Genomic DNA, 26,938 nt, shown 5'->3' with positions numbered 1-26,938 from the left:
TATCGCTCGACTATTAATCCAGAAACCCAGATAATGTTCTGGGGACCTGGGTTCGAATCCCACCACACAGATGATGGAATTTGAATTCAATAAAAAATATCTGGAATTAAGAGTTTACTGATGATCATGGAACCATTGTTGATTGTTGTAAAAACCCATCTGGTTCACTAATGTCCTTTAGATAAGGAAATCTGCCGTACTTGCCTGGTCTGGCCTACATGTGACTCCAGAGCCACAGCACTGTGGTTGACTCAACTGCCCTCTGAAATGGCAGAGCAAGCCACTCAGTTGTAAGAATTGCAACAAAATCTCGACAAAAAAAATGAAACCGGACGAACCACCTGGCATCGACCGAGGTACCAGAAAAGACAACGGAAAAACCAACAGCCCTGCAAAGTCCTCCCTATTAACATCTGAGAGCTAGTGCCAAAATTGGCAGAGCTGTCTCACAGACTAGTCAATCAATAACCTGACATAGTCATTCTCATGGAATCATCCCTTACAGATAACACCCCAGACACCACCATTACCATCCCTGGATATGTCCTGTCCCACCAGCAGGACAGACCCAGCAGAGACAGCGGCACAGTAATATACAGTCAGGAAGGAGTTGCCCTGGGAATCCTTAATATCGACTCCGGATCCCATGAAGTCTCGTGGCCTCAGGTTAAACATGGGCAAGGAAACTCTTACTGGTTACCATGTACCCTCCTCCTTTGGCTGATGAATCGGTACTCCTCCATGTTGAACATCACTTGGAGAAAGCACTAAAGGTGGCAAGGGTGCAAAATGTACTCTGGGTGGAGGATTTCAATGTCCACCACCAAGAGTGGCTCAGCAACAGCATCACTGATTGAGCTGGTTGGGCCCTAAAGGATATACCTGCCAGACTGGATCTGCCGCAGGTGGTGAAGGAACCAACAAGAGGAAGTAACATCCTTGACCTCATCCTCACCAACTTGCCTGCCACTGATGCATCTGTCCATGACAGTATCGGTAAGAGTGACCGCTGCACAGTCCTTGTGGAGACAAAACTCTGCCTTCACATTGAGACTAACCTCATTGTGTTGTGTGGCACTATCACCGTGCTAGATGGGACAGACTTCGAACCGATCTGGCAACTCAAGACTGGGCATCCATGAGGCGTTGTGGGCCATCAACAGCAGTGGAACTGTAATCCAGCACAATCTGCAACCTCATGGCCCGGTATATCCCCCACTCAACCATTACCATCAAGTCAGGGGATCAACCCTGGTTCAATGGAGAGTGTCGGAGGGCATGCCCGGAGCAGCACCAGGCAGACCTAAAACTGAGGTGTCAACCTGGTGAAGCTACCAAACAGGACTACTTGCATGCCAAATGGCATAAACAGCTAGAGAGAGACAGGGCTAAGCGATCCCACAACCAATGGATCAGATCTAACTTCTGCAGTCCTTCCACATCCAGTCGCGAATGGTGGTGGACAATTAAACAACTCCTGGAGGAGGAGCCACTACAAATATCCCAATCCTCAATGATGGAGGCACCCAGCGCATCAGTGTAAAAGATAAGGTTGAAGTATCTTCAGCCAGAAGTGCCGAGTGGATGATCCATCTCAGCCTCCTCCAGTGGTTCCCAGCATCTCAGATGCCAGTCTCCAGCCAGTTCGATTCACTCCACATCATATCAAGAAATGGTTGGAGGCAATGGATACTGCAAAGGCAATGAGCCCTGATAACATTCCAGCAATAGTATTGAGGACTTGTGCTTCAGAACTTGCTGCTCCCCTAGCCAAGCTCTTCCAGTACAGTTACAGCACTGGCATCTACCCAACAATGCGGAAAATTGTCCAGATATGTCCTGTACACAAAGCAGGATAAATCCAACCTGGCCAATTACTGCCCAGTCTACTCTCGATCATCAGTAAAGTGATGGAAGGGGTCATCAACAATGCTATCAAGCAACAAACTGCTCAGTGACGCCCAGTTTGGGTTTTGCCAGGGTCACTCAGCTCCTGACCTCATTACAGCCTTGGTTCAAACATGGACAAAAGAGCTGAATTCCAGAGGTGAGGTGAGAGTGACAGCCCTTGACATCAAGACAAGAGCAGGTCAGAGGCGAGGAATACTGCGGCAAGTAACTCACTTCCTGACTCCCCAAAGCCAATCCATCATCTACAAGGCACAAGTCAGGAGTGTGATGGATACTCCCCACTTGCCTGGATGGTGCAGCTCCAACAACACTCAAGAAGCTCAACACCATCCAGGACAAAGCAGCCCCGCTTGGTTGGCACCACATCTACAAACATTCACTCCTCCACCACCGACGCTCAGTAGCAGCAGTGTGTACTATCTATAAGATGCACTGCAGTAATTCACCAAAGATCCTTAGACAGCATCTTCCAAACCCATGACCACTTCCATCTCGAAGGACAAGGGCAGCAGATAAATGGGAACACCACCACCTGCAAGTTCCCTCCAAGCCACTCACCATCCTGACTTGGAAATATATCGCCGTTCCTTCGCAGTCACTGGGTCAAAATCCTGGAATTCCCTCCCTAACGGCATTGTGGGTCAACCCACAGCACACGGACTGCAGCGATTCAAGAAGGCAGCTCCCCACCACCTTCTCAAGGGCAACTAGGGATGGGCAATAAATGCTGGTCAGCCAGTGACACCCATGTCCCATGAATGAATTTTAAAAAAAAATAGATTATCTGCTTATGAATACTGGGCGGTTAAATCACTGCCCTCACAGAATGTTGGCCCATCCAAGAAATGTTAAATTTTGATAATTAGTTACAATTAGTTTGTAGTTCAGTTGTTCGCATTAGTCAAATAATCAAAATATATCAGCCTAAGATGATTGTGTTTAATCCTGGGCCAGTGGCTGATCACAAGACCTGGTCTTAATGGCATCAAAGTTAGATGGAGGAAAAACCATGGGTGGAACTTTCTCCTTTCTGTGGTAGTGAATTCCACACATTCACCACCCTTCTGGGTGAAGGAACTTCTCCTCATCGCTGTCGTAAAAGGTTCTCCTCAAACCTTGACCCCCGAGTTCTGGACTCCCCACCATCGGGAACATTCTTTCTGTATCTATCCTGTCTAATCCTGTTGGCATTTTATTTGTTTCTGAGATCCCCTCTCACTCCTCTAAACTCCAATGAATATAATCCAAACAGACTTGGTCTCTCCCCGTATAACAGCCCCGCCATCCCAGGAATCAGCTGGTAAACTTTTCCTGTACTCGTTCTACAGCAAGGGCACCCCTCGCAAGTGAAGGAGCCCACGGAGAGGAGACTGCACTCATTGAAAACGAAGGATGGTGATTTCAGCATTTGGACAGATCTGCTCCTGGCATTAAAAATATCAAACAATGTTTGGAATTGCTTCTATCCGGACATTGTGACTTATGTAAACAAATTTAAAGTTGTTCAGCATTATATTTGTAGTTGTCTAGCATTTGAAGTTTAAGTTACCAAAATTGCACACAATACTCCCTCCAGGTGTGGCCTCACCAAGGCCCTATACAATTGCAGCCAAACATCCCTAACCCTGATCTGTCTGGTACCAGGATTACTGACACTGCCTTTACTAATTAATGTGCTCTCTTTAACTTCTGTGCTGTCCTCAAACTTCTCTTCTGTCTCCCTACTGCTTTGGATCCCACCCCCCTGCCAAACTAGTTTAAACCCTCCCGAGTGGGTCCAGCAAATCTCCCCGCCAGGATGTTAGTCCCCCTCAGGTGTAACCCGTCCCTCTGGAACAGATCAGCCCTTCCCCAGAAAAGATCCCAATGATCCAAAAATCTAAATCCCTGCCCCCTGCACCAGCTCTCAAGCCAGGCATTCATCTGCCTAATCCTCCTATTCCTACTCTCACTCGCACGTGGCACCGGTAGCAGTCCAGAAATTACTACCTTCGAGGTCCTGCACTTTAGCCTTCTGCCTAACTCTCTATATTCACATTTCAGGACCTCATCCCTTTTCCTACCTATGCCGTTGGTACCAATATGGACAACGCCCTCTGGCTGCTCACCCTCCCCCTTAAAAATGTCCTGCAGCAGCTCAGAGACGTCCTTGACCCTGGTACCAGGAGGCAACACACCATCCTGGAGTCTCGATCGCGGCCACAGAAATGCCTGTCTGTGCCTCTATCTAGCGAGTCCCCTATTACTACAGCTCGCTTGCTCTTTGCCCGACACTGCTCCACAGCAGAACCAGGTATGGTGCCACAGGCCTGGCTGCTGCTGGTATCTCCCCCTGACAGGCTGTCTCCCTCAACAGTATCCAAAACGGCATACCTGTTCGAAAGGGGAATAGGCACAGGAGACTCCTGCACCACCTGCCTGCCTCTCCTGGCGGTCACCCATCTACCTGTCTGAACCTGTGGTGTGACAGCCTCCCTGTAACTAGTGTCTATCACACTCTCTGCCTCCTGTATTGCTCCGCAGTGCATCCACCTGCCCCTCCAACCAAACAATGCGGTCTGTGAGGAGCTGCAGCTGGACACACTTCCCGCAGACAAAGTTGTCAGGGATGAGAACATAAGAACATAAGAAATAGGAGCAGGAGTAGGCCATCTAGCCCCTCAAGCCTGCCCCGCCATTCAATAAGATCATGGCTGATCTGATAGTGGGTTCAGTTCCACTTACCCGCCCGCTCCCCATAACCCTTAATTCCCTTAATGGTTAAAAATCTATCTGTGACTTAAACACATTTAACGAGGTAGCCTCTACTGCTTCATTGGGCAGAGAATTCCAAAGATTCGCTACCCTCTGGGAGAAGAGGTTCCTCCTCAACTCTTCTAAATTGACTCCCCCGTATTTTGAGGCAATGCCCCCTAGTTCCTGTTTCCATTGTAAGTGGAAATAACCTCGCTGCTTCTACCCTGTCTAGCCCCTTCATTATCTTATATGTCTCTATAAGATCTCCCCTCAACCTTCTAAACTCCAATGAGTACAGGCCCAGTCTACTCAATCTCTCCCCATAAGCTAACCCCCTCATCTCCGGAATCAACCTGGTGAACCTTCTCTGTACCCCCTCCAAAGCTAATATATCCTTTCTTAAATAAGGGGACCAAAATTGTACACAGTACTCTAGGTGCGGCCTCACCAGTACCCTGTACAGTTGCAGCATGACCTCCCTGCTTTTATACTCCATCCCTCTCGCGATAAAGGCCAACATTCCATTTGCCTTCTTGATCACCTGCTGCACCTGCAAACTGAGTTTTTGGGATTCATGCACAAGATACTAGATTGCTCCCTAATTGCCCACATCTGGCAAGAGGAGCATACCACTGCCCTCGCTGCCATTTTGCCCTTATACGGATAAAAAAAATTGCAACTCACCTCTCCCTTGCTTGTGGTCCTCCTGCTGACTTTTTATTTGGTTAGAGGTGGAGGAGGGAGAGAGGGAAACATTGAAGTAGCGTTTGGGGTTTAACTGTCCCTTCACAGCAGCTCCTCCACAAACCACCTTCTGGTCACAGTGACTGCACTTATGCAAATGTGACCTGCAACCACCAATCACCTTCGCCGGTAAGTTAGTTTTATACTCACAGTTACGCTCAGCTCCGCCCTCCGACCGCTCCCTGCAGACTAGGCCACGGATCCCCGAGGTAAGTTAGTTTTATACTCTCAGTTACGCTCAGCTCCCTCTCCGACCACTCCCTGCAGACTAGGCCACGGATCCCCGAGGTAAGTTAGTTTTATACTATGTTCTAATTTGTATGCTTCTTCTTTGAATCTAATATTATCTCTAATTTCCCTTGTAACCATGGTTTGGCCACAGTTCCCTTACCACTCTTGCGTTAAACAGAGTTTATGAATGAATGGAACAGAATTCACCAATTCATTCCTTAAATGCCTGCCATTACCTGTCCACTGTATTTCCTTTCAGTAATGTTTCCCAGTCCATCATAGCCACTTCATGTCTCATACCATCATAGTTACCTTTGAGATGCAGAACCCTGGTCTCAGAATCAATTGCGTCACCATGCACCTTATCAAAGAATTCTATCATGCTATGGTCACTCAGCCCCAAGAGTCCTCTCATAATTAGATTGCCATCTAATTATTTCTTATTGCACAATACCCAGTCCAAGACAGCCTGTTCCCTCGTTGGTTCCTCAACATGTTGCTCCAGAAAACCATCTCTGCACACACTCCAGAAATTCCTCTTCTATTGTACTGTGATTAATTTGACTCTCCCAATCTATATGCAGATTAAAGTCGCCCATAAGCACCAATGTCCGTTTTACACGTGCATCTCTGATTTCCTGTCTGTGGTGAACCATCGTTGGTTCCCACTGGATAGTACTGAGCCAGGGTCTGGCCAGTACTACAAGGATGCACATATGTTACTGTTGGGTTAGGGATGGGTTGTGCTACTTGTTGCTGTTGGGGTTAGGGTGGGGTTGTTACACCTTTGTATTGTAGTGTTGTGGTACATCCCAGTCGGGCTCCGCCTCCTGGGAGAGGTATAAAGGTCCCTGCTCTGGCTGGGACCCCTCAGTCTGGGATCGTGTATATAATTATTGGCTGCTTCAATACAGTAAATAAAAGCCTTTATTTCCCGAGCATCTAGCCTCGTGTATGATAACGCGCATCAATTTTATTTACTGTTGTTAAACTCTCGTCGGAGAAAAAAAAACCAGTATGGAGCAGATACTGAAGCCGGAACGCCTTACACTAGATCCACGTGCGGTGGGCGCCTCTAACACCTTCGACCACTGGCTGAAGTGCTTCGAAGACTACCTGGCAGCCTCCGCAGCGGTCACCACAGATGATGACAGACTCCGGGTCCTCCATGCGAGGGTAAGCGACACTGTCTACCTCACGATCCGTGCGGCCACCGATTACACAAAGGCCCTCGAGCTTCTGAAGAAGCGTTATATCAAACCGCCCAATGAAATATACGCTCGTTACCTCTTAGCCACTCGACGACGGCAGTCTGGCGAAACGATGGAGGAATATGCGAACGAGCTCCTACAGCTAGCCAGGGGCTGTAACTGCAATGCTGTGTCGGCTGAGCAGAATATGAACGACCTCGCCCGAGATGCGTTTGTGGCGGGAGTCGGATCGTCGTACATTCGACTTAAACTATTGGAGAAAGGTAACCTTGACCTTACCCAGGCCATCGAGCTAGCGGAGATGCTGGAGACGGCCTCCAAAAGCCTAGTATTGTATCCGGAAGACCACGTGGAGACAACGTGGCAGGAGCAGTCGCCAATCCCTCCTCGTCCCTCGGGTTCGAAATGCTGCGTAATGGCGTGCTCACACTCGGACCAGACGACGGCAGCAGCTCCGGGCGGCCCGCGGTGTTACTTCTGTGGGGGAGCGAAGCATACTCGGCAACGGTGTCCCGCTAAAGCTGTGTTGTGCTCCACCTGCGGTAAGAAGGGGCACTATTCGAAAGTGTGCCGATCTAAATCTAGGAACGGCAGTGCGGCCTGCGATTCTTCAGAGCTCGGCTCTTCGTCATCGAAATCATCGAGGGGTTCATCCACGTGCGAGTCCAGGACGACGCCATTACGGTCGACGGAGTCGGAGGTGTGTGACCACCAGGGGTCGCTGAGTTTGGCGTCATCACCCACGTGCGACCTATGGGAGCGGCCATGTTGGTCGGCACCGACCGCGAACGACCAGCAGGGGTCCTCCTCGTCGATTTCAGCTGCCTGCAGTGGCGCTCATGAACCAACGGTGGCGTCGATCATCCTGGACCAGGCCAAGCCTCATAGACTTGACAAATCTATGATGAACATCCAGGTAAATGACCACGTGATTTATTGTCTGTTTGACAGCGGGAGCACTGAGAGCTTTATCCACCCAGACACTGTGAAGCGGTGTGGACTCTGGATTCAACCTGCCAAACAGACAATCTCTATGGCATCGAGGTCCCGGTCTGTCACCGTGCTAGGGAGTTGCGTGGTACCTTTGACGGTGCAAGGCACAGTTTACGAGCATTTCAAGCTCCTAGTGTTGCCCTACCTTTGCGCGCCAATACTTCTCGGACTAAACTTCATGGTCCACTTGAAGAATGTAACCCTACAGTACGGTGGGCCACTCCCTTCACTGGCAGTGGGAGAACAGCAGCCTCCAAATTGCCCAACGCGCCCCGCCTGTAGCCTCTCGACGCTGAAGATCACCACACCCTCCCTGTTCCAGAATCTTGTGCCAGGCTGCAAGCCCATCGCGACTAAAAGTAGGCGTTACAGCGCTGAGGATCGGATCTTCATTAGATCTGAGGTTCAGCGGCTCCTCAAAGAAAGGATCATACAACCCAGCGCTAGTCCGTGGAGGGCGCAGGTCGTGGTGGTCAAGAGCGGGAACAAACCCCGGATGGTCATTGACTACAGTCAGACCATTAATCGATACACGCAGCTGGATGCGTATCCCCTCCCGCGCATATCTGATATGGTCAATCAGATTGCGCAGTACCAGGTGTTCTCCACCATAGACCTCAAGTCTGCCTACCATCAACTCCCCATTCGCCCAGAGGACCGACAATACACGGCTTTTGAGGCGGATGGTCGCTTGTATCACTTACTCATGGTTCCCTTTGGTGTCACCAATGGGGTCTCGGTCTTCCAGCGTGCTATGGACCGAATGGTGGACCAGAATGGGCTGCGGGCAACCTTCCCGTACCTGGATAATGTCACCATCTGCGGCCATGACCAGCAGGACCACGACACGAATCTCCTGAATTTCCTACGCACTGCATCTCGCCTGAACCTGACCTACAACAGGGAGAAGTGTGTGTTTCGTACGCGCCGTTTAGCCATCCTAGGATACGTGGTGGAAAACGGGGTCATTGGCGCTAATCCAGACCGTATGCGCCCCCTCTCTGAACTTCCCGTGCCTGCTAGTGCAAAAGCACTGAGGAGATGCTTAGGCTTCTTCTCTTATTATGCGCAGTGGGTTCCCAATTACGCGGACAAAGCCCGTCCGCTCATTAAGTCCACGACTTTTCCCCTAACGCCAGAGGCCCGATTGGCCTTCGATAAATTAAAAGCCGACATCGCGAAAGCTACGATGCACGCTGTTGATGAGTCCATCCCCTTTCAGGTGGAGAGCGATGCATCTGATTTCGGCCTGGCCGCCACACTTAACCAGGCGGGCAGGCCCGTCGCATTTTTTTCCCGCACCCTCCAAGGCCCCGAAATTCGGCATTCAGCGGTGGAAAAGGAGGCCCAGGCCATTGTGGAGGCCGTCAGGCACTGGCGCCATTACTTGGCGGGAAAACGGTTCACCCTGATCACGGACCAGTGGTCCGTGGAGTTCATGTTTAACAACACGCAGAGGGGCAAGATCAAGAATGACAAGATCTTGCGGTGGAGAATTGAACTCTCCACCTATAACTACGACATCATGTACCATCCAGGGAAACTCAATGAGCCTTCGGATGCCCTCTCGCGTGGAACATGCGCCAGTATACAGGAGGACCGTTTGCAGGCTCTCCATAATGACCTATGCCATCCTGGGGTCACTCGGCTCTACCACTTTATAAAAGCCCGCAACCTGCCCTACTCGGTGGAGGATGTCAGGTCCATAACAAGAAGCTGTCGGGTATGCGTGGAATGCAAACCGCACTTTTACCGACCTGACCGGGCACATTTAGTCAAGGCCACTCGTCCCTTCGAGAGACTGAGTGTCGATTTTAAGGGCCCCCTTCCCTCAACAGATCGGAATGTGTACTTCCTCAACATCATTGACGAGTACTCTAGGTTCCCTTTTGTTGTTCCCTGCTCTGATACATCCGCTGCCACGGTTATCAAGGCATTCCGTGATCTCTTTACCCTGTTCGGGTACCCCGGCTACATTCACAGCGACAGGGGCTCATCGTTTATGAGCGATGACTTGAGGCAATTCCTGCTCTCATACGGGATTGCCTCTAGTAGGACCACGAGCTACAACCCGAGGGGTAACGGACAGGTGGAACGTGAGAATGCTACAGTCTGGAAGGCTGTCTTACTGGCGTTGAAGTCAAAAAGTCTTCCAGTCTCCCGTTGGCAAGAGGTGCTCCCTGATGCGCTCCATTCTATTCGCTCACTCCTGTGTACGGCAACCAATGCTCCTCCCCATGAGAGGATGTTTTCATTCCCTCGGAAGTCTTCCTCGGGGACCTCATTACCGTCTTGGTTGACGTACTCAGGACCCGTCCTCCTGCGGCGACATGTAAGGGCCCGCAAGTCCGACCCGTTGGTCGAACAGGTCCATCTCCTCCACGCCAACCCTCAGTATGCCTATGTGGCATACCCTGACGGGCGAGAGGACACGGTCTCGATCCGAGACCTGGTGCCAGCAGGGGACGTAGAAACCCCTGTCGCTCCCATACCCTGTTACAAACCCCTTAACTCTTGTTTCTCCCCCGGACATGGCGCGGGCAGCATCGAGACCATTGCTTAACCCTTTTACTCCCATGTACAGCTTGCCTGAGTCCAGAGGATGGTCGCCACTGCAGGGCGTGTCAGGACCCCATGGACTACCGTCACCTCAGGGTCAACCAGCCTGTGAGTCCGTGGAAGAACAGCTGGACGACGCCTTGGGGAGAACGCCACCGCAAGTGCCTACTCCGGTGTCACCGCCGGTATTGAGGAGGTCACAATGGCGGTGCGGTCCCCCTGACCGTCTGAACTTATAGACTGATGACATTTTATTCTGTTTTTTTGTACCTCACCGGCCTTTGTTCTCAAAGGAGGGGTGAATGTGGTGAACCATCGTTGGTTCCCACTGGATAGTACTGAGCCAGGGTCTGGCCAGTACTACAAGGATGTACATATGTTACTGTTGGGTTAGGGATGGGTTGTGCTACTTGTTGCTGTTGGGGTTAGGGTGGGGTTGTTACACCTTTGTACTGTAGTGTTGTGGTACATCCCAGTCGGGCTCCACCTCCTGGGAGAGGTATAAAGGTCCCTGCTCTGGCTGGGACCCCTCAGTCTGGGATCGTCTATATAATTATTGGCTGCTTCGTTACAGTAAATAAAAGCCTTTATTTCCCGAGCATCTAGCCTCGTGTATGATAACGCACATCACTATCTAATGGTATTCCTTATATTACCACGTCAGTTTGGTGATCTATATAGCATCCCCACAAATGTTTTTCCCCTTTGGCGTTTCTTAACTCAACCCATAGAGATTCCACATCATCTGTTTAATATCTTCCCTCAATATCCTAACAATATTTTCTTTAATCCACAATGCAACTCCACTACCCTTTCCTTTCCATCTGTCCTCCCTAAAAACTGAATATTCCTATTCTTGGTCACCTTGGAGCCATGTTTATGTAATGACTACTATATCATACCCCTTTACATCTATCTGTGCAGCTAATTCATCCATTTTGTTTTGAATACTCTGAGCGGTCAGGTACAAAATCTTTTAACGTTTCTTGTCCCATTCCTGTTATATTTACCGTGTCCTTCTCTGACTCTGGTCTTTGCTTTCTCTACCTAGTACTTTTCTTATTCTCCTTGCTGTATTCTCCTCTTGTTCTTGATTCCCCTGCTCTGAATCCTTGCAAAGATTAGTTTAAATCCTCCCCAACCCCTCCAGCAAGTACCTCCCAAGAACATCAGTCCCAGTCCTGCCTCGGTGTAACCCACCCTGTTTGTACAGGTCCCACCTCTCCCAGAACTGGTTGCAGGAATCTGAAACATCATCTTTTCAGCCACGTGTTCATCCTATTCATCCTGCTGTTTTACTCTGACTCTCACATGGCACAGGTAGCAATCAGGAGATAACTACCTTTTGAGGTCCTATTTTTCAGCTTGCTTCCTGGCGAGCTATATTCTGTTTCTCGGCTCTTATCTCTTTTTTTACCTCTGTCGGTTGTACCAATGTGTACCAGGACCACTGGCTGTTTACCCTCCCACTCCAGAACGTCATAGGCCAGGATTTTACCGACTTGCCTCGGTGAGCTGGTAAATCGTGCGAGAGCTGAGAAATCAGGATCATGCCCGACTTCTCGGCTCTCGTAATCGTCCGAGAGCCGGATTTCCAGTGAGGTCAGCCACGAGCCGGAAGTGGATGAGAGGCTGAATAAATTATTATAAAAAATTCTAATGTTAATTTACGTGGCATTAGCGAGCGTGGCGCTGATTCGGGCATGCTCGCCTGCCTTTATGGCCTCGCTGAGAGAGGTTCCATGAAAGGGGAACAGTCGTATTGGCCTTGCCAGTAGCACCGAAGGCCATTGAGGGTCCCAGAAAGGCCAAAGGGAAGGGAGGGTGCCCTTTGGGCAGTGCCAGCTGTCAGTGCCAGTCTGGCATCTTGGCACTGCCAGCCTGGCAACTCACTAATGCCCAATGGGCAACAAGGTCTTGTCCACTGGGGCCTATGAGGTGCGGAGTCTACAGGAGTGGAGCTAATAGGGGTAAATCCTATGGAGTGGGGCTTATAGGGGCAGGGTCTGAAGCGATAGCTCGATTGGCAAGGCATGGGGTCCTGCTGCTGCTCTGCAGGTGTTTGGTGTGGTTGGGGAGGGTGCTTGCTGCCACTCTGCAGGTGACCAGTAGGGGTGGAAGAAGGGAGGCCCACTCTGCATCGTGATCATTGTTGGGAGGGCATAATGGGTGGGGGGGTGGCGGAGGCTGCAGTTCGGGTAGTGTGGGTCTCACAATCAGCCAGGGGCCCCTGCAATTGTGGGGGGCGGGGGGGGAGGGAGAAGTTTGTTGAGGCTGCCTGCAGCAGCAGAGGCCTGATGGCTCTCTCTTTGTCTGTCAAACCTCTGCTGATGCTACTGTGCAAGTTCAAAATGAGAGGTCTGTGCAATAGCTCCCTCTGCAGGCTGGCTGGCAAATTAAGCCCAACCCACTGCCTGCAGCAGCAAGAAATGGTCCAGACCATTTTTCCATGCATTATGTGCACAAGATTGGGCTTGAAAACTTGTCCAAAAAACAGATTTGCAACTCTCCTAACGAGCGAGATACTTGGAATCATTCTCATAAAATACCGCCCATACAGTCAGAGTCATTTGATATGGTCTAATTTGACTTATTGTCAAATGTATTAGTATACATGCGCTCATCCATGCATTTTGTTTTAAAGAACTGCTTTGACATATATTTTGTTGTATCTGTAAACTGATGTGCTAAATATAACATGGCACATTGAACGAATGCTATTAAAATTTAAAAGAACTAGGGAGTTATGAAAGCTAACTACAGAACTTAATTCTAAACTAAATAAAATCGAAGATTGTTACATACTGAGGCGGAGAGGATTGTGGATAGCACGTAGAGAGTGGTGATCAGGCTCCACATGCAGGAAGGTAATTAGTGACCAGCAGACAGAACAAGAGAGTTAGGCAGACAATGCAGGAATCTCCTGTGGTTATTTCCCGGCAAAACAGATATACTGCTGAGGGGAATGGCCTTCCAGGTGATAACAGCAGCACCCAATGCCGAGCACCGTGGCTGCACAGGGAAGGAGCAATAACCATCGATATGTCAGAGTTTTAGGGGATTCGATTGTGAGAGGAATAAATCGACATTCCTGTGGCCGTAAACAAAACTCCAGGATGGTATGTTGTCTCCCTGATGCTGCAGTCAAGGATGTCTTAAAGTGGTTGCAGGATGTTAAGTGAATACTTCCCTTTGGTTTTCACTCGGGAAAAGGAGAACATAGATACGGAATTCAGGAAGAGGGACAGTGAGGAACAAAGAACAAAGAAAATTACAGCACAGGAACAGACCTTTCGGCCCTCCAAGCCCGCGCCGCTCCCTGGTCCAAACTAGACCAGGGAGTCTAGTTGTCATGCTGCCCAACTTAACTAAAACCCCCTACCCTTCCGGGGACCATATCCCTCTATTCCCATCTCATTCATGTACTTGTCAAGACGCCCCTTAAAAGTCACTACATGAACTTGCACAGTTTGACAGGAAATGGGGAGGGTATCGGAGGCTCTCATGGGATTAAAACCAGACAAATCCCCTGGCCCTGATGAATTCCAGCCCAGGCCACTGTGGGAGGCAAGGCAGGAAATTGCAGGGGCTCTGACATAAATTTTTAATTTCTCTGTGTCCACAGGGGAAGAGCCAGAGGACTGGAGGATGGCTGAGGTTGTTCCACTTTTCAAAAAGAGTGGTAGAGGTGAACCAGCATATTACGGACTGGTGAATGTCAGGTCCATGGTGAGATGGATCAGGAACTGCTTCAGTAATAGGCCTGAAAGCTTAGTGGTCGACAGCTGTTCAAATGACTGGATACTGGTGTCTCGCGGTACGTGATAAGGATCAGGACTGGGATTCTTATTCTTTGCTATCTACATGAATGAACATATAAATGTGAGGTTATTCACTTTGGAAGCAAAAACAAGAAGGCAGATTACTACCTGAATGGTTGTAAATTGGGAGAGGGGAGTGTGCAGGGGGACCTAGGTGTCCTTGTGCACCAGTCACTGAAGGTAAGCATGCAGGTGCAGCAGGCGGTAAAGAAGGCAAATGGCATGTTGGCCTTCAGTTCGATTTTAAAGTTTGCTGACGACACCATCGTAGTGTATAGGATCTCAAACAATGACGAGACAGAGTACAGGAATGAGATAGAGAATCTGGTGAACTGGTGCAACAACAATAATCTCTCCCTCAATGTCAACAAAACGAAGGAGATTGTCATCAACGTCAGGAAGCGTAAAGGAGAACATGCCCCTGTCTACATCAATGGGGACAAAGTAGAAAGGGTCGAGAGCTTCAAGTTTTTAGGTGTCCAGATCACCAACAACCTGTTCTACAGGACGTATTTCGACCAATTAGACATTTGATTTGATTTATTATTGTCACATGTATTGGTATAAATGAAAAGTACTGTCCTTGCATGCTATACAGACAGCATACGATTTAGAGTACATAGGGAAAAGGAGGATACAAAATGTAATGTTACAGTCATAGCTAGGGTGTGAAGAAAGATCAACTTAATACGAGGTAGGCCCAATCTGATGGCAGCAGGGAAGAAGCTGTTTTTGAGTCAGTTGGTACGTGTTCTCCGGCTTTTTGTATCTTTTTCTCAATGGAAGAAGGTGGAAGAGAGAATGTCCGGGGTGCGTGGGGTCCTTAATTAGGCTGGTAGCTTTTCCAAGACAGTGGGAAGTGTAAACAGAGTCAATGGATGGGAGGCTGGTTTGTGTGATGGATTGGGCTACAAGTGCAAAAGATGAAATTAGAGGGTATGCTGGGGTTCTGCACAAAATGTTCTGTGTAATTTATGATACTGATAGTCATTACATCTGCCATGAGGAGATTCAGGGTGACACAGGCTCTGCTTAAGAGAGAAAAAAGACTTGTTATGGATGAGATACATTAGTTCAAAGATTTGATTGTTGCCATTCTTTAATGGTTCCAGAGTTAAATCTATGATCAGAAGTGAGATTCCGCCAGGCCCTGTGTTGTGCCTGTAGTTCAGAGCCAGAGATCTCTCAGCCATGTCCTTGGTCAGATAGGGCCATAACACTAACTCCCATGTCCAACTTAAACTTTGTGAAATGGCCATTAACTGAGCTATCTACATGCCAGAATGGAAATCCACGATCTCTGAGCTTCAAAGCCTCTTGGGATCTTCTGTGTTTTGCTTTGCACATCTTCCAAAGTGTCCAATTCGGTGACATTGAAACTATTCAGCTGAAATTGTTAGATATTGATCATGTCCATGCCTTGTTCCACAGTCCAGGTATGGTCGCTCCACTTGTTGGTTAGTGTTTTGTTTCTCTTTACCTTGAGTGTGCCTGTCTCTATACTGGTCCATCAGCTGGACAATGGGGTTTACTTTCAGATTGCCTGACAATCTGGATGACTTTCTTTAGGTTTAATTGTCCTTTGAATAAAGAATGTATCAGCGTGTCATCCACCACTCTGATAATTATTCTATTCTGTCTCAGTTAAAAATTTTAACGCAAACTCAACATTAAGAGCATTCTGAAAATCAAATATGCTGCCACTTTATGCTTTTGCACAACGGGTCTTTCCACTCTTGTCAGTTTTGGACAGTTTCTGTAATAATGGCATTTGTGATCTCAACATTTAAACTTTTTCCACAGTAAACCTGGATCATCTGAGCTTTCCCTGTTACTGCAGTCTTCTGTGATGCTACAAAGAGGGCCTGTCCTTTTGTGCTTATTGCCATAGTCTCCGTGTTGGTATATTTTATGGTTGCTGTCTCAGGATAATTGCAACAATGTTTATTTTTAATTTGGGCCTAATGCAATGTCCTGGACTTTATGATCCTTTTGAATTGTCTGGTTTGTGACTAATTGGCAGGTCAAGGTCAGGTGCTTCCTTCAAAGGAAAATCCGGAGTTTCTTTCAGTTTGGCTAGTTAGAAGCTGTTTGGAATCCAGACTTCAAACAGTGTGATTCTGTGTCTCTCCCTGGTGTTGGAGGCATGGCTCTTGGTGGCTGGTGAGCTAGTAACTAGAGGTACGGAGTGCCTCTGTCGCTTGAACTGTCAAGAAAGTTTGAGGATTGGAAGGCAGGAAAACTCCATTGAATCCAATGGAAGTTTAGCTTCAATACTCAGTTTCCATAGTCAGCAGAGCTGATGGGGTGTGCTAAAAAATTAAAATTCCTGGACACCACAAGTCCTGCAAAAAGTTAAATGATGCAGTAGTTAGCAATTGCTGTTTAAATTGCAGTCCAAGAAACCGAATTCCCGAGTCAGTGCCTGATCCCATAGCAGCAAACCTACTCCAAATAAAGAAAAAAACTAATTAAAAATTGTGAGCTTAATAGCCATCTTAAAAAAAACAAGCAAAATCTGGGATTCAATGCTTCCAAGATTTGAGAAATGTTATAATCCAGGTCAGAAACTCCAGGGGTGTTTTGCATTCAACATCCAAAGGAATAAAGTACAGACGGGGTTGGAAAGCTGCAAGATCCAGCATCGTGTGAGAATACTTATTTTCTGTGCTAAACCTAGGATGGATGTATGTTTGGAAGGATATTTGTTTGGTTGGAACAGTACATTGAGCTGTTAAGGTTTATACAATATCATTGTTTTTCTTCTTGCTTGTAAATGGTAAAAGTTATTGCTAATTCTCTTAATATATGTTAACTTTATTCTTAAATAAACATTGTTTGATAAAAGCTCCCGAATGTGTCGTTTGAATCATACCTGGAGTGAATCATCTTATGCTTACTCATGCCAAAGTTCAAACTGCAAAACTTGTGGTGTAGGCTGACTTCATAAAAATACTGCAGTTTCTGAGCTGGAAAAAGATACAAAAGTCTGAGATCACGGACCAACCGACTCAAGAACAGCTTCTTCCCTGCTGCCATCAGACTTTTGAATGGACCTACCGAGCATTAAGTTGATCTTTCTCTACACCCTAGCTTTAATTGTAACACTACTTTCTGCACTCTCTCCTTTCCTTCTCTATGAACAGTATGCTTTGTCTGTATAGTGAACAAGAAACAACACTTTTCACTGTATACTAATACACGTGACAATAATATATCAAATCAAATAAAGATCAAAAGCTTTGAGTAAATCCAATTTGGAGACAAAAGTGGATTGTCCCATCTTCTCGATGCAGTCTTCCATCCGTGGAATAGGATATGAGTCTGATTTTGTAACTGCATTAACTTTCTTATAGTTCACACACAATCATTGGGTACAATCCAGTTTTGGTACCATCATTCTGGGTGAGCTCCACTTGCTGCAACTCACTTAAATTATGTTATTTTAAAACATACTTTCAATCTCCTTTTGAATCTGTGTCAATTTTAAGAGGTTAAGTCTATACGGATGTTGTTTAATTGGAACAGCATTTCCCACATCTACATCATGTATAACCATTCGAGTACTTCCCAATTTATTCCCACATACTTGTCCATGTGATATCAACATTTCTTTCAGGCCAATTCGATTTTCTTCTGGAAGGTAACTCAGTAATTTATCCCAATTTTTAATAACGTCCTTGTTAACCAATTTAATTTGAGGAATTTCAAATTCAGTTTCATCTGGATTCAGCTTTTAACTCCGAGTTATAACCACTAAAACCTTCTGCTTCTGCTTTCTTTCCCGATCAAAATACCTTTGAAGCATATTCACACAACATACTCTGAGTTTTCCTTCTATCTGGCGTTCTTATCAAATCATTCACCTCACTCAATTCCCTTTCAATTTGATAAGGTCCACTAAACCTTGCTTTTAAAGGTTCACTGGTCGCAGTACTAAGACTTCATCCCCAATAGCAAAACTACAAATGTTTGATTTCTTATCTGCTTCCTGTTTCATCACATGCTGTGTCACTTTTAAATGTTGTCGAGCCAATCCAGCTAGTCTATTCAACCTTTCCCTAAAATTTGACACATAGTCCAGTAATGGAGTCTCAGAACATTGACTCACCAATTTCTCCTGAATCAATTTAAGTGGTCCCCTTTTATCTCATGACCAAGAATCAATTCAAATGGACTGAATTTGATTGACTCATTAGGTGCATCCCTAATTGCAAAGAGTACAAATGGAATTCCTTTATCCCAATCCTCTGGATAATCTTGACAATAAGCCCTCAACATAGAGTCATAGAGGTTTACAGCATGGAAACAGGCCTTCGGCCCAACTTGCCCATGCCGCCCTTTTTTTAAAATCCCGAAGCTAATCCCAATTGCCCGCATTTGGTCCATATCCCTCTATATCCATCTTACCCATGTAACTATCTAAATGCATTTTAAAGAACAAAATTGTACCCGCCTCTACTACTACCTCTGGCAGCTTGTTCCAGACACTCACCACCCTCTGTGTGAACAAAATGCCCCCTGGACACTTTTGTATCTCTCCTCTCTCACCTTAAACCTATGCCCTCTAGTTTTAGACTCCCCTACCTTTGGGAAAAGATATTGACTATCCAGCTGATCTATGCCCCTCATTATTTTATAGACCTCGATAAAATCACCCCCTCAGCCTCCTACATTCCAGAGAAAAAAGTCCCAGTCTATCCAGCCTCTCCTTATAACCCAATCCATCAAGTCCCGGTAGCATCCTAGTAAATCTTTTCTGCACTCTTTCTAGTTTAATAATATCTGTTCTATAATAGGGTGACCAGAACTGCACACAGTATTCCAAGTGTGGCCTTACCAATGTCTTGTACGACTTCAACAAGACGTCCGAACTCCTGTATTCAATGTTCTGACCGATGAAACCAAGCATGCCGAATGCCTTCTTCACCACTCTGTCCACCTGTGACTCCACTTTCAAGGAGCTATGAACATGAACCCCTAGATCTCGTTGTTCTGTAACTCTCCCCAACGCCCTACCATTAACTGAGTAAGTCCTGCCCTGGTTCAATCTACCAAAATGCATCACCTCGCATTTTTCTAAATTAAACTCTATCTGCCATTCGTCAGCCCACTGGTCCAATTGATCAAGATCCCGTTGCAATCGGAGATAACTTTCTTCATTGTTCATTATGCCACCAATCTTGGTGTCACCTGCAAACTTACTAACCATGCCTCCTATATTCTCATCCAAATCATTAATACAAATGACAGTGGACCCAGCACTGATCCCTGAGGCACACCACTGGTCACAGGCCTCCAGTTTGAAAAGCAACCCTCTCCAACCATCCTCTGGCTTCTGTCAAGAACAGGTTAAAGTCCAACAGGTTTATTTGGTAGCACGAGCCACTCGCTTTTGGAGCGCTGCTCCTTCATCAGGTGAGTGGGATTTCAGTTCACAAACAGGGCATATAAAGACACAAACTCAATTTACAAAATAATGGTTGGAATGCGAGTCTTTACAGGTAAGCAGGTCTTAAAGGTACAGACAATGTGAGTGGAGAGAGGGTTAAGCACAAGTTAAAGAGATGTGTATTGTCTCCAGCCAGGATAGTTAGTGAGATTTTGCAAGCCCAGGCAAGTCGTGGGTGTTACAGATCGTGTGACATGAATCCAAGATCCTGGTTGAGGCCATCCTCATGTGTGCAGAACTTGGCTATCAGTCTCTGCTCAGCGACTCTGCGTTGTCATGTGTTGTGAAGGCCACCTTGGAGAACGCTTACCCGAAGATCAGAGGCCGAATGCCCGTGACCGCTGAAGTGTTCCCCAACAGGAAGAGGACACACTTGCCTGGCGATTGTCGAGCGGTGTTCATTCATCCGTTGTCGTAGCTTCTGCATTATTCTGCAAGAATAATCCAGGTAATTACAGGGCGGTGAGTCTTACACCAATGGTAGGGAAATTATTGAAGAGGATTCTTTGAGACAGGATTTACTCCCACTTGGAAATAAATGGACGTATTAGTGAGAGGCAACATGGTTTTGTGAAGGGGAGGCCGTGTCTCACTAACTTGATCAAGTTTTTCGAGGCATCAAGATAGATAAGTCGCCGGGTCCGGATGGGATGCACCCCAAGTTACTGTGGGAGACGAGGGAAGAGATTGCAGAGCCCCTGGTGATGATCTTTGCGTCGTCAATGGAGACGGGAGAGGTGCCGGAGGATTGGAGGATTGCGGATGTGGTTCCTATTTTCAAGAAAGGGAATAGGGATCGCCCAGGAAATTACCGACCAATGAGTCTAACCTCAGTGGTTGGTAAGCTGATGGAGAAGATCCTGAGGGACAGGATGTATGAGCATTTAGAGAGGTTTAGTATGCTCAAGAATACTCAGCATGGGTTTGTCAAAGGCAGATCGTGCCTTACGAGCCTGGCGGAGTTCTTCGAAAATGTGACTAAACACATTGACGAAGGGAAGGCGGTAGATGTGGTTTATATGGATTTTAGCAAGGCGTTCGATAAGGTCCCCCATGCAAGGCTTCTAGAAAAAGTGAGAGGGCATGGGACCCAAGGGGCTGCCGCCCTGTGGATCCAGAACTGGCTTGCCCAAAGGAGGTAGAGAGTGTGTATAGATGGGTCTTTTTCTAAATGGAGGTCGGTCACCAGTGGTGTGCCCCAGGGATCTGTTCTGGGACCCTTGCTGTTTGTCATTTTCAGAAATGACCTGGATGAGGAAGTGGAGGGATGGGTTGGTAAGTTTGCCGACGACACGAAGGTTGGTGGGGTTGTGGATAGTCTGGAGGGATGTCAGAAGTTACAGAGGGACATAGATAGGATGGAAGACTGGGCGGAGAAGTGGCAGATAGACGTCAACCCAGATAAATGCGTCGTGGTCCATTTTGGCAGGTCAAATGGGATGAAGGAGTACAATATAAAGGGAAAGACTCTTAGTACGGTAGAGGATCAGATGGGCCTTGGGGTCTGGGTCCATAGGACTCTAACATCGGCCCCGCAGGTGGAGGAGGTGGTTAAGAAGGCGTATGGTGTGCTGGCCTTTATCAATCGAGGGATTGAGTTCAGGAGTCCGGGGATAATGATGCAGCTATATAAGACCCTCATCAGACCCCACTTGGAGTACTGTGCTCAGTTCTGGTCACCTCATTACAGGAAGGATGTGGAAAAGATTGAAAGGGTGCAGAGGAGATTTACAAGGATGTTGCCTGGATTGAGTGGCATGCCTTATGAGGATAGGCTGAGGGAGCTCGGTCTTTTCTCCTTGAAGAGACGTAGGATGAGAGGAGACCTAATAGAGGTATATAAGATGTTGAGAGGCATAGATCTGGTGGACTCTCAGAGACTTTTTCCCAGGGTGGAAATGGCTGCTACGAGAGGACACAGGTTTAAGGTGCTGGGGGGTAGGTACAGGGGAAATGTTCGGGGGAAGTTTTTCACACAGAGGGTGGTGGGCGAGTGGAATCGGCTGCCGTCAGTGGTGGTGGAGGCAAATTCAATAGGGTCTTTTAAGAGACTCCTGGATGAGTACATGGGACTTAATAGGATGGAGGGTTATAGGTAGGCCTAGAAGGTAGGGATATGTTCGGCACAACTTATGGGGCCGAAGGGCCTGTTTTGTGCTGTAGTTTTTCTGCACCCCAATCCACACAAAACCACTGGACTGTCCAGGCCGCCATCTTCACATCATAGCTTTAAGGTGCATGGGGCAAGGTTTAAAGGAAATGTACGAGGCAAGGTCTTTACACAGAGGGTGGTGGGTGCCTGGAATTCACTGCCGGGGAAGGAAGTGGATGCAGAGATGATAGTGACTTTTAAAGGGCGTCTCAACAGTAGTCATTAAACTTGCTTTCAGGGGGAGCTAAATTAGTTCTTATTTGGGAAGTTAAAAACTGCACTTTACTGCATTCCTGCAACAGGAATCAGCTGAGTCAGCTCTCAACTGAACTGGGCTGGTTGTTTGTACCACTAATTAAAACCAGTTCCAGGGCCTTGTAAGTTGTGCCTATAAAAACAGAGGCCTCAGAATGCTGCTCTGACTGCACCGTGAGTGCTGCCTGCCTGAGAGGAATGCTTCTGGAGTTGGATGAACACAGAGAGTGAGGGTGAATCAGGAGCAGAGGCTGCAAGCGAGAGTGCTGATTGGTAAGTAATGTTATTTTTTCTTTTTGCTCTTGGCATTTCAGTTGTTGTTGTACACTGTGTCCCTGTGTAATTTCTCTGGTTTACAGTTTGAAAAGGTTACACTCGGTAGTAACAAGGAGCAGGAAAGAAGGACCGGAGAGAATTGGATAGAATCTGAAACAAAACATCTTTCAAAAGTTTAATTTAAAGGGGTAAGACGTGACAGGAGAGCTCCAAGCCGTGGTTTGCTCCTCTTGCTCCATGTGGCAGGTTGGGGACAGTTCCAGTCCCCTGGGTCAGCGTGTGTACAGGAAGTGTCTCCAGCTACAGCTCCTGGAAGCTCGAGTTTCAGAGCTGGAGCGGCGGCTGGAGACACTGTGGAGCATCCACGAGTCAGAGAGTATCGTGGACAGCACGGATAGAGAGGTGGTCACACCGCAGGCTCAGACTCCGCAGGCAGGAAGGGAATGGGTGACCACCAGACAGAGCAAGAGAGAGAGGCAGGTAGTGCAGGAATCTCCTGTGGCCATTCCCCTGCAAAACAGGTATACGGCTTTGGATACTGTTGAGGGGAATGACCTCTCTGGGGAAAGCAGCAGCAGCCAAACTCGTTGCACCACGGTTGGTTCTGCTGCAGAGGGGAGGGTAAAAAGTGTGCTAGTGCAATAGTTATAGGGGATTCAATTGTAAGGGGAATAGACAGGCGTTTCTGTGGCCGCAAACGAGACTCCAGGATGGTATGTTGCCTCCCTGGTGCTGGGGTCAAGGATATCTCGGAGCGGCTGCAGGATATTCTGAAGGGGGAGGGCGAACAGCCAGTGGTCGGAGTACACATTGGTACAAGCGACATAGGTAAAAAAAGGGATGAGGTCCTAAAAGCAGAATACAGGGAGCTAGGAAGAAAGTTGAGAAATCAGACCTCAAAGACAGTGATCTCAGGATTACGACCAGTGCCACATGCTAGTCAGAGTAGAAATGAGAGGATATATCGGATAAATACGTGGCTGAAGAGATGGTGTCAGGGGGAGAGTTTCAGATTCCTGGGGCATTGGGACCGGTTCCGGGGGAGGTGGGACCTGTACAAATTGGACGGGTTACACCTCGGCAGGACTGGGACTAATGTCCCAGGGGGAGTGTTTGCTAGAGCGGTTGGGGAGGGTTTAAACTAATATGCCAGGGGGATGGGAAGCTATGTGAGGAGTCCGAGAAGGAGGGAGCAAGGACAAAATGTGGGGAGAATGTTCCAACTACATCAAAAATCAGGAAAAAAGTTCAAAGGAAGGAGAACTCAGGAGATGTTATTAATGAAAGTGTTAGAATTCAAAAAGGTACAAAAACTAGTAGAAGGGCACTTTATCTGAATGCTCGTAGCATTCGAAACAAGTTAAATGAGTTGAGGGCACAAATCATTGTGAACGAGTATGGTTTGGTGGTCATTACAGAGACATGGTTGCAGGATGGTCACGACTGGGAGTTAAATATCCAGGGGTATCAGACTGTTCGGAGGGACCGACAGGAAGGTAAGGGAGGTGGTGTAGCTCTGATACTTAAGGATGACATCAGGGCGATAGTGAGAGATGATATAGGTTCTATGGAAAAAAAGGTTGAATCCATTTGTGTGGAAATTAGAAATAGTAAGGAGAAAAAGTCACTGATGGAACATAGAACATTACAGCGCAGTACAGGCCCTTCGGCCCTCGATGTTGCGCCGACCAGTGGAATCAATCTAATGCCCATCTAACCTACACTATTCCAATATCATCCATATGTTTATCCAATAACCATTTGAATGCTCTTAATGTTGACGACTCCACTACTGCTGCAGGCAGGGCATTCCACGCCCTTACTACTCTCTGAGTAAAGAACCTACCTCTGACATCTGTCCTATATCTCTCACCCCTCAATTTAAAGCTATGTCCCCTCGTGCTAGCCATCACCATCTGAGGAAAAAGGCTCTCACTATCCACCCTATCTAATCCTCTGATCATCTTGTATGCCTCTATTAAGTCACCTCTTAACCTTCTTCTCTCTAACGAAAACAACTTCAAGCTCCTCAGCCTTTCCTCATACAATTTTCCCACCATACCAGGCAACATCCTGGTAAATCTCCTCTGCGCCCTTTCCAACACTTCCATATCTTTCCTATAATACGGCGACCAGAACTGTACGCAATACTCCAAATGCGGCCGCACCAGAGTTTTGTACAGTTGCAGCATGACCTCCTGGCTCCGAAACTCAATCCCGCTACCAATAAAAGCTAACACACCGTACGCCTTCTTAACAACCCTATCAACCTGGGTGCCAACTTTCAGGGATCTATGCACATGGACACCCAGATCCCTCTGTTCATCCACACTACCAAGTATCTTACCGTTAGCCCAGTGCTCTGTATTCCTGTTACTCCCTCCAAAGTGAATCACCTCACACTTTTCCGCATTAAATCCATTTGCCACCTCTCAGCCCAGCTCTGCAGCTTATCTATGTCCCTCTGTAACCTGCCACTTCCCTCCGCACTGTCTACAACTCCACCAACTTTAGTGTCATCCACAAATTTACTCATCCATCCTTCCACGCCCTCATCCAGGTCATTAATAAAAATGACAAACAGCAGTGGCTCCAAAACAGATCCTTGCGGTACACCACTAGTAACTGAACTCCAGGATGAATATTTCCCATCAACCACCACCCTCTGTTTTCTTACAGCTAGCCAATTCCTGATCCAAATCACTAAATCACCCTCAATCCCATGTGTCCGTATTTTCTGCAAAAGCTTACCATGGGGAACCTTATCAAACGCTTTGCTGAAATCCATATTGCAGGTTGCAGGTTGAGTCCGTAATTAAGAAAGCAAATGTAATGTTGTCATTTATCTCAAGAGGCTTGGAATACAAAAGCAGGGATGTACTTCTGAGGCTTTATAAAGCACTGGTTAGGCCCCATTTGGAGTACTGTGAGCAATTTTGGGCCCCACACCTCAGGAAGGACATACTGGCACTGGAGCGGGTCCAGCGGAGATTCACACGGATGATCCCAGGAATGGTAGGCCTGACATACGATGAACGTCTGAGGATCGTGGGATTATATTCATTGGAGTTTAGGAGGTTGAGGGGAGATCTGATAGAAACTTACAAGATAATGAACGGCTTAGATAGGATGGACGTAGGGAAGTTGTTTCCATTAACAGGGGAGACTAGGACGCGGGGGCACAGCCTTAGAATAAAAGGGAGTCACTTTAGAACAGAGATGAGGAGCAATTTCTTCAGCCAGAGAGTGGTGGGTCTGTGGAATTCATTGCCACAGAGGGCTGTGGAGGCCGAGACGTTGAGCGTCTTCAAGACAGAAATTGATAAATTCTTGATTTCTCGAGGAATTAAGGGCTATGGGGAGAGAGCGGGTAAATGGAGTTGAAATCAACCATGATTGAATGGTGGAGTGGACTCGATGGGCCGAATGGCCTTACTTCCGCTCCTATGTCTTATGGTCTTATATACACCACATCAACCGCTTTACCCTCATCCACCTCTTTGATCACCTTCTCAAAGAACTCAATAAGGTTTGTGAGGCACGGCCTACCCTTCACAAAACCGTGCTGACTATCCCTAATCAAATTATTCCTTTCTAGGTGATTATAAATCCTATCTCTTATATTCCTTTCCAATACTTTGCCCACAAAAGAAGTAAGGCTCACCAGTCTATAATTACCAGGGTTGTCCCTACTCCCCTTCTTGAACAAGGGGACAACATTTGCTATCCTCCAGTCTTCTGGCACTGTTCCTGTAGACAATGACGACACAAAGATCAAAGCCAAAGGCTCTGCAATCTCCTCTCTAGCCTCCCAGAGAATCCTAGGATAAATCCCATCCGGCCCGGGGGACTTATCTATTTTTACCCTTTCCAGAATTGCTAACACCTCCTCCTTATGAACATTAATCCCATCCAGTCCAACAGCCTGCATCTCAGTACTCCCCTCCTCAACACTGTCCCTCTCCAGTGTGAATACCGACGAAAAATATTCATTTAGTGCCTCTCCTATCTCTTCAGACTCCACGCACAACTTCCCACTCCTGTCCTTGACTGGCCCAAATCTTACCCGAGTCATTCTTTTACTCCTGACATACCTATAGAATAGTCTATAGGCCACCAAATAATGACATCATGGTGGGGCGAGAAATAAACAAAGAAGTAATTAATACATCTAAAAATGGTACAACAATTATCATAGAAATCATGGGGGATTTTAATCTACATATCAATTGGTCAAACCAGGTCGGTCAAGGCAGCCTTGAGGAGGAGTTCATAGAATGTATCCACGATAGCTTCCTTGAACAGTATGTAATGGAACCGACAAGGGAGCAAGCTATCCTAGATCTGGTCCTGCGTAATGAGACAGGAATAATTAAGAATCCTACAGTTACGGATCCTCTCGGAAGAAGCGATCACAGTATGGTTGAATTTAAAATACAGATGGAGTGTGAGAAGGTAAAATCCAATACCAGAGTCTTGTGCTTAAACAAAGGAGACTACAAGGGATGAGGAAGGAGTTGGCTAAGGTAGACTGGGAGCAAAAGCTTTATGGTGGGACAATTGAGGAACAGTGGAGGACTTTCAAAGTGATCTTTCA

The 26,938-nt window shown here is 47.2% G+C and overlaps 1 protein-coding gene across 1 annotated transcript in view; it reads right to left on the bottom strand.

Annotated features, from left to right (window-relative positions):
• Positions 1–26,938, bottom strand: part of LOC144480742 (disintegrin and metalloproteinase domain-containing protein 12-like) — a 249,491-nt gene that overhangs the window by 84,159 nt on the left and 138,394 nt on the right. The gene's annotated exons all lie outside the window — the stretch shown is intronic.

This window comes from Mustelus asterias, chromosome 1 (genome assembly GCF_964213995.1).
Source record: "Mustelus asterias chromosome 1, sMusAst1.hap1.1, whole genome shotgun sequence".
Lineage (NCBI taxonomy): Eukaryota > Metazoa > Chordata > Chondrichthyes > Carcharhiniformes > Triakidae > Mustelus > Mustelus asterias.
The sequence above is the reverse complement of the archived record's forward strand: the minus strand, read 5'-3'. Positions and strand labels throughout refer to the sequence as shown.